We start from the raw sequence: 9,938 nt of genomic DNA on the forward strand, positions 1-9,938 counted from the left end.
ATTGAAAAAAAGGTAATAGTTGCCTGGATTGTATAGAAAAATTTGATATACACCTTGTACATAAACAATTTTTTCTTAGAACTGATGGTTCAGCCTTGAAAAAAGTAATAACTAAAGAAATAAAAAATTCTTGGAGAAGCCAATCTAATTAGATGACAAGCACTATTTGCTAACTTTGATTTTGAAGTTGGACATGTCAAAGGAGAGCAAAATTGATTGCCTAACTTCCTAAGCAGATAATATATAAAACAAAAGGACCATTTGATGGTTATAGTAAAGAATGGAATCCAAACACTCAGTGATTTGCTCACAGTTGGGCTTGTCACTTTATCGGCTTCACCATGAACAATCAGAAAAAGCCACCTCACCTGCATCATATAATTAATTATGACGGCGACAGCCCATTTAGTTAAGGGGTTTATTAAAGGTAGCCGCAGAAAAAAATGCAGATTGAATTAAATGTTCGAATACGGTACCTCGTCCAGTCATTTCTTTATCTCCATACTGATCATGAGAAGCTCGTAAGCCATTTTTAGACGAGGTCGACCTTGATAAGCACACGGATTTGCCCGAATCTGTGATTATGTGCAGATATTAGAGAAAACAAAAACCATGAAAATTAATAAGAAATTCTACAGGTGACAAATCAGCAATACTATTCATTACCTTTTGCCTCATTTCTGGTTCCTTGAAGCCAACGTCTACAATACCCTCAGTAGGTACAACCTTCCACGTTCGGATTATTGCAGTTAGCTTCTTCAATATGTTTATAACTAGGGAGTGAGGCTTTAACTCTTCTGATATCTGTTGCAAGAATAAACAAGGTGAGTGCTAATATAATGATTCAACCATGCAGTGTGAAACATTAATATAATTTATACCTTGCACATAGGTGCAACAAGAACAGCTTCACTCCAATAGTTAGGCTGCTTTCTATGGATGAGAAGTGCGATTGCTCCTCCCATTGATTCTCCATAAAGGAACATCCATTTCTCCCTATACTCAGCGTGTTCTGCAATGTAACTATCATACTTTCTTATTACCATGAGTAACTGTACAACTTGATTCTTCCAGTGGACATTAATTACCCAATAATACAATAATACATACCAGCGACGGTCCTGAAAAAACTTGTACAATCAGTGACAAGGTCATCGAAGTTTTTTATGTAATAGCGTCCTCAGTAGATTTGCCATGCCCTTCATAATCTATACCAAATACTGCATATCCTGCCTTTGCAAGCCTCACTCCTGTGTCTGATAATAGGTCCAATTGGGTTATTAATTTTAGAGCTAAATTAATACGAAATGTTGGTAAAGACACTCGAACAAATATTGTTCATTTGTGAACGTCCTGGTCATATTTACTTATATTATTCCACGGAAATGAGTTAAAAATGCTGCACTCCATGCCATAGCCTGCAAGCACAAGAAGAAAACAAATTACACAACAGAAATTCGAAATCCTTAACGAATTTACAAAGTGGCGAATCCATGGATTCGTGACTAGGTTGCGTTATGATGTGGACAATGAATTGGGAAGCTGACCATGGCAGAGACATATGACGGCTTTGGCTTCCTTATGTGCAGGTAACCATCTGCAAGTAAAGAGCTTCACTCCTCGCGAACTTTCAATGAACTCCTGGATGAGGATTGCGTTTAAAGAACATTACTAATGGAAGTTTATCATTCTCGTGAGACACTGACCCAATATTAAAATCTCACCTTCACAGCTATTTATTATTTGAGTTTAATAACAAAAAAATAATCATTTCATATGTATAATAAACTACTTTGGTTGAGACATGAGAACTTGCCTAAGAATTGCTTTTTTTATCAAATATTTACTTTCATAAATATATTTCCAAACTAATTTCATCCCTTCCAACACAAATTGTATAGAAATTTGATCCTCTCAACAATGAATAACTTAAAAAATTAAATTTACGAACTATTTATCTTATGTTACTGCCGTTATTTACCTCTTCATAGTCGGCGAGGCCACTGAGTTGTTCCATCCCTGACATGTCCACCACCGCCTGGAAACGAAATGTTGAAAATGTAATTTCAACGCAGCCAGACCTCTGCCAGAAAACGTTCAGCCAACCAGCCAGAAAGCTCTCGGGTATTTCAGGCAAAGGTACTTTTCCGATGTTGAACCCGAGAATTTTGGTGATGACACGTGGTTCACCCCTGATGTAACGCAACGTAAGAATCTCGGGGGTTAATGTTCAGCACTTGTTGGCCTTCCGATATCATTATCCGCCGTTCGATCTGCTCCACTCCTTCCGCTGTTGATTGATTAAAGCTACACACCTGCATACGACCAACATCAAATTAAAGCTATTGCGTGGAGTAAAAGGTTTATGGTTGACCGCCGTAGGTAAAAGAATTTAATAGTGGTACGAAGATTTTGGTGAGGCTCTTTTAATATGAGCATGGGCATGTTATAATATATGTTTTTATATATATTTATATACGGCATGTATTAAATAGGAAATCGTATGTAATAAGTTTCATGTTTTGTGTGTTGACTTTTTAAAATATAATGTATGGCACACGGGAGGTTTTTTTTGGTGTGTTCACAGTAGCGTAAAAATACGAGGGTGCAGTAAAAAGAAAAACACACAGCAGTGTGTAAAATGTGAAGAACCAGAGGGTGTATGCACAGCAGTGCACAAATATGTTGTAATGTTTTTGTGTGGAGCATTGTAAAACGAAGATGCAGTAAAAACCGAAAAACCATGTGTGGTTTTGGACAAGTAGTGGATAAAGGAAATGGTGGGGCATGAATTTTTGTAAGCCTGTGTAATTTTGTTTTTCACAGCAGTAAACTTATGTAAATCCTTTTATTACAGCAGTAAGTTGTTTTTCACACCAGTGAATATAAAAAGGATTTTACAGTGGTAAATCTTTGCATCAGGTTTTAATGAATAGAAATATTTTATGGTGAAATACTCTCTTCCTCAGTGAAATTTTTTTTGTTGTCTGTGCACAAAGGATCCTGTGAAGGAAAAACAGAGCATTGCCTCTGTGTGTTTGTTTGAACATTTGGTTTTTGGTATTTTTCCCATAAAAAATTTCCCAACAGTGGTATCAGAGAGGCTTAGGCTCTTTGAAGGAGACAAAGAAGCTGAAGGGAGAAGGTTGTTGCAGCAGCAAAACTTCTCAGGCAGACAGAAGACTCAGACATCAAAGGATTCAGGTATTTCAAAAGTTTTTTTGTGTTGCTGAAGAAGCAGTGATTTGTTTTAAATACACAGTCAAGGAATGGCTAGCACAAGCACTGGTATGGGTTTGTTTAACACCCAGCTCCCACAGTTTAATGGGAAAAACTATGACTACTAGGCAATAACCATGACAGCCCTGTTTGCCTCTCAAGACTTATGGGAAATAGTTGAGGAAGGTTTTGAAGAACCAACAGATGAAACTGAGTTCAATGCACTAACTCAGGGAGAGAGAGATCAGCTGAAGAGCAATAGGAAGAAGGATTCGAAAGCCCGTATGTTGTTGTATCTAGCAGTAGACCAGAGTGTGTTTCCAAGGTTAGCAGCAACTAAGACAGCAAATGAAGCATGGCAAACCCTCAAGACAGCCTATCAAGGCAGGAGAGAGTGAAGACAGCAAAACTACAATTGCTGAGAAAGGATTTTGAAAACTTGAACATGAAGGAGTCAGACAACATTGAATCATTCTTCACTCATGTGATTGGTGTAATCACACAAATGAGAACTCATGGAGAAACCATTGAAGACAGAAGGATTGTGGAGAAAATATTGAGAGTCTTACCCTCAAGGTTTGATGCCATAGTCACCACCATTGAAGAGACAAAGGATCTCTCAAACTATTCAGTTGATGAACTGCATGCATCACTGATAACACATGAGCAGAGGTTGAGTAGGAATGAAAACTCATCTCTTGAGCAAGCCTTCAAGACCCAGATGTCCTTTGGAAGAGGAAGAGGTCAAGGAAGAGGAAACAAAAGAGGAAGAGGCAGAAGCCAGAACAGAGATGGAAGGAACAGTCCATCAAATGCACAAGGAAGAGGCAGCAATCCAAATCAGAACGAAGGTCAGGGCAGCAGCCAACAAGGAGGACAACATCATGCTCAAGGACAAAGGTATGATAAATCTAATGTTCAATGCTATTATTGCAAAAAGTATGGACATTATGCAAGTGATTGTAGAAAGAAACAGCATGATATGAACAGTAGACAAAATGCAAATGTTACAAGAGAAAACAGCAGTCAAAATAATGTTCTGTTAGCCTGTAACATGGCTGAAACACATAGTGAAGACATATGGTTTTTAGACTCAGGTTGCAGCAACCATATGACAGGAAACATAGCCTTCTTTTCTGCCCTAGATAAAAATGTGAAATCAGAAGTCACTCTAGGAACTGATAGCAAAGTCTCTGTTATGGGAAAAGGAGAGGTAAAGATATTTACAAAACAAGGAGAAAAGAAAACCATAGCAGATGTCTACTATGTCCCCGGAATGAGATGTAACCTATTGAGTGTTGGACAGCTTATCCAAAAGGGTTACAATGTTTACTTCGTAAATGATGTGTGCACCATCAAGGACATACCACCCAGCAAAAGATGCATTGCTGAAGTGAAGATGACAAGGAACAGGATGTTCCCTCTCCGGATCAGGGCAGACATGAAAAACAAAGGTGAAATTGCAGCAGTCACCCAAGAGGCCTTCCAAAGCATGCCAAAGGATGAAAATTGGTTGTGGCACTTGAGATTTGGGCATCTCAATTTTGGAGGTCTAAATTTGTTGAGTAGGAAAGGAATGGTAAGAGGATTACCATTGATAGAGAAACCGGACAGCCTTTGTGAAGGCTGCATATTAGGAAAACAACACAGAGAAAGTTTTCCATCAGGTAAAAGCATAAGGGCAAAGACACCCTTAGAGATTATCCACTCAGATTTGTGTGGACCAATGCAAGCTCCATCATTAGCTGGCAGCCTATATTTCTTGACATTCATTGATGATTTTACAAGAAAGACTTGGATATATTTCCTCAAGAACAAAAGTGAAGTCTTTGAGAAATTCCAAAATTTCAAAGCACTTGTGGAGAACCAAAGTGGGCTGCACATAAAAGTATTGAGAACTGATAGAGGAGGTGAGTATATCTCAAATGAATTCCTAAGATTTTGTAGAGAAAATGGAATTCATAAACAGTTTACAGCAAGGTACACTCCGCAGCAAAATGGAGTTGCTGAAAGGAAGAACAGGACCATCATGGATATGGCGAGGAGCATGTTGAAGGCAAAGCATTTGCCAAATGAGTATTGGGCTGAAGCTGTACATTGTGCAGTGTATATTTTGAACAGGTGTCCTACAAAAGCAGTGATGAACAAGGTGCCAGAAGAAGCATGGAGTGGGAGAAAGCAAGGTGTCACCCACTTGAGAGTTTTTGGATGTGTGGCCTATGCACACATTCCAGATCAGCTAAGGAGGAAGTTGGACAGCAAAGGGGAGAAATGTTTATTCATTGGATACAGTGAGGAATCCAAAGCCTACAGGTTGTATATTCCATCTAGCAAGAAGTTTTTTGTGAGCAGAGATGTTCAATTCATTGAAGAGGAAGCTTGGGATGGAAGCATAGAGAAAACAGTGAATGTCAAGAACTGTTTGTCTCATGATGAAGATGAAGAGGAAGTGGCTGAAATGCATCCCCAAACAGCAGCGCCAACACAAGGACAGCAAGGGACACCATTGAGGATCAATGAGAGTGCTTCTCCAAGCACACCACAAGGAGGAAATTCAAGTGCATCTTCAAGCACTTGCACACCAAGTGAAAGAGGTAAGAAGTTTAGAAATCTAAGTGACATTTATGATGAAGGAATGAATTCCTTATTTGCCTTGTATTGTCATGTTGATGATCCTATTCATTTCGAGGATGCAATCAAAGATAGGAAATGGATAGAAGCTATGGATGAGGAGATGAATGCCATAGAGAGAAACAAAACATGGGATTTGGTTGAGTTACCAAAAGGCAAAGAAGTCATTGGTGTGAAATGGGTCTACAAGACCAAGAGCAATGCTGAAGGCAAGATTGAAAGGCACAAGGCAAGGCTGGTTGTCAAAGGCTACAAGCAGCAGTATGGGAGAGATTATGAGGAGACTTTTGCATCGGTTGCAAGAATGGAAACCGTGAGAGCAGTGTTGTCCATAGCAGCTCAAAATAAATGGAAAGTCTACCAAATGGACGTGAAATCAGCATTCCTAAATGGAGTGTTAAAAGAAGAGGTTTATGTTGAACAGCCTCTCGGCTATGAGAAGAAAGGTGAAGAGCACAAAGTGTGCAAATTGAAGAAAGCTCTTTATGGGCTGAAGCAAGCGCCAAGAGCATGGTACAACAGGATAGATTCATATCTATTGGATAATGAATTTGACAAATGTGAAGGAGAACCCACAGTCTACATCAAGGAAAAAGATGGTAAAATTTTAATTGTTGTTTTGTATGTTGATGATGTGATTTTCACAGGTAATGATGATCAGCTCATTAAAAATTTTAAATCAGTCATGAAGGATGAATTTGAAATGACTGACATGGGTTTCTTGAGATACTTCTTAGGCATAGAAGTAGATCAAAATGAAAAAGGAATTTTTATATCTCAAGCAAGATATGTAAATCAAGTTTTGGGCAGATTTAACATGCAAGAGTGCAAGGCAGCCATCACTCCCACAGTAATGGGATTAAAGCTCAGCAGAGAGGACAGCAACAAGGATTTTGATCCTAGTTTATACAAGAGTATTGTAGGCAGCCTTATGTATTTAACAGCTACTAGGCCTGACATTATGTATGCTATTAGTTTGATTTCCAGATTTATGGAGAGGCCAAAGGAGGCACATTGGCAGGCAGCAAAGAGAATTTTGAGGTATGTCAAAGGTACCAAAATGTTTGGAATTTTATATCATGCCTCAGAACATTCAGATTTGGTTGGGTACACAGATAGCGATTGGGCTGGAAGTGTAGATGATCGGAAGAGCACTTCCGGTTATGTTTTTAATATGGGTTCAGGAGCCATTTCATGGGCTTCTAAGAAGCAGTCCATTGTAGCATTGTCTACAGTAGAGGCTGAATATGTGGCAGCTACAGCAGCAGCATGTCAAGGAGTTTGGATGAGAAGAGTGTTGAGAAGCTTAGGCCAAGAGCAGGCAAAAGCGACAGTGATCTTTTGTGACAATAGCTCTGCTATTGCATTGTCAAAGAATTCAATGTTTCATAAGAGAATGAAACACATTGATACAAGGTTTCACTACATCAGAGAATTGGTGAACAATGGAGAAATTGTCCTAGAACATTGCAGGACTCAAGAACAGGTTGCAGACATCTTGACAAAGCCACTTGATCAGAAGAGCTTTGAATTTTTGAGAAAGTGTCTGGGTATGACTGAATGCCCAACTGTTGAAATTAAAGGGGAGTGTTGAAAATGTAATTTCAACGCAGCCAGACCACTGCCAGAAAACGTTCAGCCAACCAGCCGGAAAGCTCTCGGGTTGATTTCAGGCAAAGGTACTTTTCCGATGTTTGAACCCGAGAAATTTTGGTGATGACACGTGGTTCAGCCCTGATGTAACGCAACGTAAGAATCTCGGGGGTTAATGTTCAGCACTTGTTGGCCTTCCGATATCATTATCCGACGTTCGATCTGCTCCACTCCTTTCCGCTGTTGATTGATTAAAGCTACACACCTGCATACGACCAACATCAAATTAAAGCTATTGCGTGGAGTAAAAGGTTTATGGTTGACCGCCGTAGGTAAAAGAATTTAATAGTGGTACGAAGATTTTGGTGAGGCTCTTTTAATATGAGCATGGGCATGTTATAATATATGTTTTTATATATATTTATATACGGCATGTATTAAATAGGAAATCGTATGTAATAAGTTTCATGTTTTGTGTGTTGACTTTTAAAATATAATGTATGGCACACGGGAGGTTTTTTTTTGGTGTGTTCACAGTAGCGTAAAAATACGAGGGTGCAGTAAAAAGAAAAACACACAGCAGTGTGTAAAATGTGAAGAACCAGAGGGTGTATGCACAGCAGTGCACAAATATGTTGTAATGTTTTTGTGTGGAGCATTGTAAAACGAAGATGCAGTAAAAACCGAAAAACCATGTGTGGTTTTGGACAAGTAGTGGATAAAGGAAATGGTGGAGCGTGAATTTTTGTAAGCCTGTGTAATTTTGTTTTTCACAGCAGTAAACTTATGTAAATCCTTTTATTATAGCAGTAAGTTGTTTTTCACACCAGTGAATATAAAAAGGATTTTACAGTGGTAAATCTTTGCATCAGGTTTTAATGAATAGAAATATTTTATGGTGAAATACTCTGTTCCTCAGTGAAATTTTTTTTGTTGTCTGTGCACAAAGGATCCTGTGAAGGAAAAACAGAGCATTGCCTCTGTGTGTTTGTTTGAACATTTGGTTTTTGGTATTTTTCCCATAAAAAATTTCCCAACACGAAAAACAGTAGATTCAGATACTGTCATAGAAAAGTTATCGTATCTCCGCAGTTGCCACGCAATAATCTTTGAACTGCAGAAATAAAGACCTTAAAGATTGGCTCCAGAGTTGCAACCCTGACATGCAGGCAGGACGTTCAGATAAATGTTCTGCGTTTCTTGCCACGCAATATTCTTCGAACTATACGACTAAAAGACTGGGTCCAACAATAAAGTAAGTCCCCGAAACCTTAACAGAAAGTATGATACTAATACTATCAAATCTAGCACAAGTCGACTTTCTTCCAGTCTTATCAGTCTTATGCTATGAAATCGCGACGCTCTTAGCTGCATTCATCTCTTCTCAACATGGATTATGTCTGAAATAGATGGAAACGGAGTTGTCTATGTTATGGAGTTTTTCAGTCAGCGAAATAATTGTTCGTTAAATGGTTTAAAATGTCTTTTTGTTATATATATAGATTTATTCTCTGAAAATTTGTTGAGATAATTTAGAGTTTACAATTTAAATGTGTGATTCTAATATATCTCTTCACGATTTGAGCTAATTGAATTGAAAAATATCTGGAAAACTCTAAAATATATAAAAAAACAAATTTAATTGAGAAATCTAAGAAAAATCGAAAGTATATAACAAAGAACAAATTTAATTGAAAAATATCTGAGAAAACTCCAAAATATATAACAAATAGACTAAAGCAATGAATGATACCATACAAACAGATTTCTTACCATAGCAGCTAAGTTGGCCAAGCCGGGAAGATCTCTCCAAAGTGTCAGAATATAATATAATTGTGATCCAGCAGAGCGCTGAACTCAAACAAGGCGGTCAAATCTGTAACTACCCAGCGATGAAAAACATCTATCACTGATAACAGTTCTCGAATTCGGAACTTGAATTTCAATGATGTGTTTGACAGAGTGGATATGCAGCCACGCGATGAAATAATGATTCGATACCGGCCCTTTCCACGGTTTAAGATATTTTGGGGCACCTTATCCTCCTTTTTCAACGGCTCTGCTACCCTCTCGTTTTTCAGTGATTTTCAAAACACCAAATCGAAATGCCTGTCATTCTCGAAGTATCAATGGCAAATTACTCTTCTGTAAGAAAAATCCATGGACAGTAGCTCTTCACAGTAATAACCGGATTATGCATAACTTTCCATACTAATTAAAAAAATATAAGAGAGTGGATTTCGCGGAGTATAGGATTCTACGTTTCGTCTTGTAGTAATCCTTATACCAGGATTATACGTTTCGTGTTTCAGTAATTGTCATACCTTCTACTGCGTAAATCCTTTGAATGGCAAAGATTAACCTTCATCGACATATATATGTCAAACTACCTGACAAAAATTTCGAATCTGTCATTGCAACAGACAGGAAGGCATTTAAAAATAGCACGTAACGTCAACGTAATTTTCTGCAACCATTAACTGAGCAAGTAAATT

General features: G+C 38.2%; 1 pseudogene; it reads right to left on the reverse strand.

The window, feature by feature from the left end:
* The window catches only part of LOC149188672 (caffeoylshikimate esterase-like), a 61,969-nt pseudogene that overhangs the window by 10,160 nt on the left and 41,871 nt on the right, over positions 1–9,938 (reverse strand).

Source organism: Pinus tabuliformis, chromosome 3_1, assembly GCF_031772625.1.
Source record: "Pinus tabuliformis cultivar Carrire ecotype Pingquan chromosome 3_1, CPIR1, whole genome shotgun sequence".
Taxonomy (NCBI): Eukaryota; Viridiplantae; Streptophyta; class Pinopsida; order Pinales; family Pinaceae; genus Pinus; species Pinus tabuliformis.